The 3,676-nt window shown below is 44.2% G+C and overlaps 1 long non-coding RNA gene across 1 annotated transcript; it reads right to left on the bottom strand.

The window, feature by feature from the left end:
- Positions 1-2,070: 2,070 nt before the first annotated feature.
- On the bottom strand, positions 2,071-3,544 carry LOC123330875. The gene is made up of 2 exons (XR_006547122.2): positions 3,366-3,544; positions 2,071-2,237 (listed from the first exon to the last, which is right to left on the bottom strand). It is a non-coding gene; the product is annotated as an uncharacterized LOC123330875 (long non-coding RNA).
- Between the last annotated feature and the right edge of the window lie 132 nt (positions 3,545-3,676).

Genomic DNA, 3,676 nt, shown 5'->3' with positions numbered 1-3,676 from the left:
GTGACTTTGGAGCCCAAGAAAATAAAGTCTGTTACTGTTTTCATTGTTTCTCCATCTATTTGCCATGGGGTGATGGGACTGGATGCCATGATCTTCATTTTTTGAATGTTGAGTTTTAAGCCAGCTTTTTCACTCTCCTCTTTCATTTTCAGCAAGAGGCTCTTTAGTTCCTCTTCACTTTCTGCCATAAGGGTGGTGTCATCTGCATATCTGAGATTATTGATATTTCTCTCAGTAATATTGATTCCAGCTTGTGCTTCATCCAGCCTGGCATTTTGCATGATGTACTCTGCATGTAAGTTAAATAAACAGGGTGACAATATACAGCCTTGACGTACTCCTTTCCCAATTTGGAGCCAGTTTACTGCAGGGTAAAAATCCATGCCTGGGATTTGACGAACTCTTGGAAAGCATTTTCTGCCTCCTGCTGTTTGTGGAAGCATTTTCCCCTGCAAAAAGTTGTCGAGATGCTTGAAGTGGTAGTCGGTTGGCAAGAGGTCAGGTGAATATGCCAGATGAGGCAAAACTTCTAGCCCAATATGTTCAACTTTTGAAGCATTAGTTGTGGGACATACAGTTGAGTGTTGTCCTGTAGAAGAATTGGCCCTTTTCTGTTGACCAATGCCAGCTGCAGGTATTGCAGCTTTTGGTGCATCTCATTGATTTGCTGAGCATGCTTCTCGGATGTAACGTTTTTACCAGGATTCAGAAAGTTGTAGTGGATCAGATTGGCAGCAGACCACTAATCAGTGACCATAACCTGTTTTTGGTGCAAATTTGGCTTTGGGAAATGCTTTGGAGCTTCTCGGCCCAACCACTGAGTTGGTCGTTGTCAATTGTTCTATAAAATCCACTTTTCGTCATGTCAGAATACAGTCGAGAAATGGTTTGCTGTTGTTGAATAAGAGAAGACAGCACTTCAAAATGATGATTTTTTTTATTTGTGTCAGCTCACGAGTCACCCAGTTATTGAGCTTTTTCACCATTCCAATTTGCTTCAAATGCCAAATGACTGGAGAATGGTCAACACTGAGTTCTTTAGCAGCTTCTCATGTAGTTGGATGAGCTTTGATAATTGCTTTCTATTGGTTGTTGTCAACTTCCAATGGCCTCCCACTATTTTCCTCATCTTCAAGGCTCTTGTCTCCTATGCAAGACTTCTTGAAACACCACTGCACTGTACATTCTTTAGCAGTTTCTGGGCCAGATGCATGGTTGATGTTGCGAATTTTAACTGCTACTTTACAACCTATTTTGAACTCAAGTCAGAAAATCACTTAAATTTGCTTTTCCTCTAACAGCATTTCCCTAGTCTAAAATAATAATACATAGCAAGTAATGCGGAGAAGGCAATGGCACCCTACTCCAGTACTCTTGCCTGGAGACTCCCATGGACAGAGGAGCCTGGTGGGCTGCAGTCCATGGGGTCGCTGAGTTGGACACGACTGAGCGAGTTCACTTTCACTTTTCACTTTCATGCATTGGCGAAGGAAATGGCAACCCACTCCAGCGTTCTGGCCTGGAGAATCCTAGGGACGGGGGAGCCTGGTGGGCTGCCGTCTATGGGGTCGCACAGAGTCGGACACGACTGAAGCGACTTAGCAGCAGCAGCAGCAGCAAGTAATGTCATTAGCAAAAAAAAAAAAAAAAAACAAACCAACACACACACACAAAAACATTAAACAAGAAAAGCACATTAAAATGATGTAACATAAGCACATTTATTTAAGAATGTATTCCAATATCAAACGGCAAAGTTCAACAATGCAAAACGGCAATTACTTTTTGCACCAACCTAATGATAAGCCAGTAAATGTGTTTCTCTGAGTTCTAGAAGCCATTCTAGCAAATTATTAAAACTAAGGAGGGGGGTGATGGGGACCTTGATTTACAGAAGTACAAGTGATGACACCCTGGGATTTGCAATTGGTCTCTGGAGTGGGGGCAGTCTTGTGGGACTGAGTGCTTACTTAAGCTGTGGGATCTGATGCTAAATCCAGGTAAATAGTATCAGAACTGAATTGAATGACATCCAACTGGTGTCAGAAAATTGATTAGTGTGGGGAAAAAAAACCCCTGTATGTCTGATCACAGAACTGTTTTGTGTCACTAGTAAAGATGAAACACAAGTGTGCTTACACTGTGATTGGAGAGGTAGCCATGGGGGGTTAGGGGTAAGAAGTTTCTAAGGGCAAACAAACATAAATCCCTCCTGTTCTTCCACTTGAGGATGTTTCCTGGAAAAACAAAAAAAAGTTGAGCTGGACCCTCAGAAAAGTGGATGAGGTAAATAGTAAATATTTCATAATTATGAAATATCTGCTTGGTATCTGCTTGGTACTATGTTAGTGCCAGAAATACAACAGTGAGCAAAACAGATGCTATTCCTGCCCTTGTGGAGATTACAGTCTAGTGGGAGAAACAGACACAAATAACCATCTTTACACATATGTAATTACAATTTGCAATAGGTATTATGAAGGAAAGGCACAAGGTTTATGTTGTGGGGGAGGGGCTGATATAATCTATACTGAAGAGTGGCTACTCCTGAGGAAGAGATCCATAAACCTGGATTTGAAGAAGTAGGAGTTAACTAGGGGATGATGAGGGCATGGGCTACGAGCATACCAAGAAGAGGGAGAGTCCAGTGCAAAGGTCCTGAGGCAGGCAAAGGAACAAATAATTTTGAGGACCTGAAAAGCCACTAGGAGGGCTGGGATGCTCAGGGGTGGGGTGTAGTGGAGGGGAAGGCACAAGAAGGAATGGGAAGGATAGATAGGTAAAGGGCAGATATTACAAGTCTTAGAGGTCAAACTAAGATTATGGACCTTTATGGAAAATAACCGAAAGATTTTAAACAAAGTTCTGTAGTGATTTTGCCCCATTCGAATGGATCTTGATTACAATATGAACAACAAAAGACCAATTAGCAGCCCTGTACTCGTCCAGGGGAAGGTATGGAGGAGTGGCTGGACACAGTTACAGCAGAAATGTACAAAGACATGAATAAATAACTTGAGTTTGTGGGGAATGAGTCAGCATCTCCCATATACTGATGGCTCTATTGCTGGACTGCCTCATTCATTTAATAAATGCTGGATGCCCAGGTTAATCCCAGCTCAGGCCCTAAGCCTGTCTGAGCTCAGGGATCCTCAAGCCTAAAACGATAAAACTTGACATCGGGGGTCAAGGCCTAAGAGAGGCAGAGCTCAGCTAGTATGGGGGACAGCTGCACAGTCCATTCTTCCGAAAAGATCCTCTCTGCTCGGCCCCTACCAACAGAACCCTTTCCTAGCTTGGTGAAGTCCTCTGAGTCGGGAATTCCACTCCCCACTGCCCCCGTTGGTGGAACTCCTGTCCCCTACCTGAACCAGAGCGTATTTCCCAAACTTGCCCTCCAAGAAAGCTGAAGGGGTTAAGTTTCCATCCCCACTTTTGGGAGTTTACTTTGAGGAGTTTCTAACACAATGTTGTAACCTATCTGAACGAGAGGCAGCTGGGAACGGCTCCAGCTCCTCCTCCGTCTCCCAAGTTCCTCGGTGACTCGCCGACCACTGGAGCACAGACACACGTAATAAGCGGACAGAAGGGAATGCCCACCAGGCTTCACAGTGGGTTGGGCAGGAGGGCGGGGCGGACTTCTGTGATGTCACACGACCACGCCCCTCTGGGAGGA

This window comes from Bubalus bubalis, chromosome 20, assembly GCF_019923935.1.
Source record: "Bubalus bubalis isolate 160015118507 breed Murrah chromosome 20, NDDB_SH_1, whole genome shotgun sequence".
NCBI lineage: Eukaryota > Metazoa > Chordata > Mammalia > Artiodactyla > Bovidae > Bubalus > Bubalus bubalis.
The sequence above is the reverse complement of the archived record's forward strand: the minus strand, read 5'-3'. Positions and strand labels throughout refer to the sequence as shown.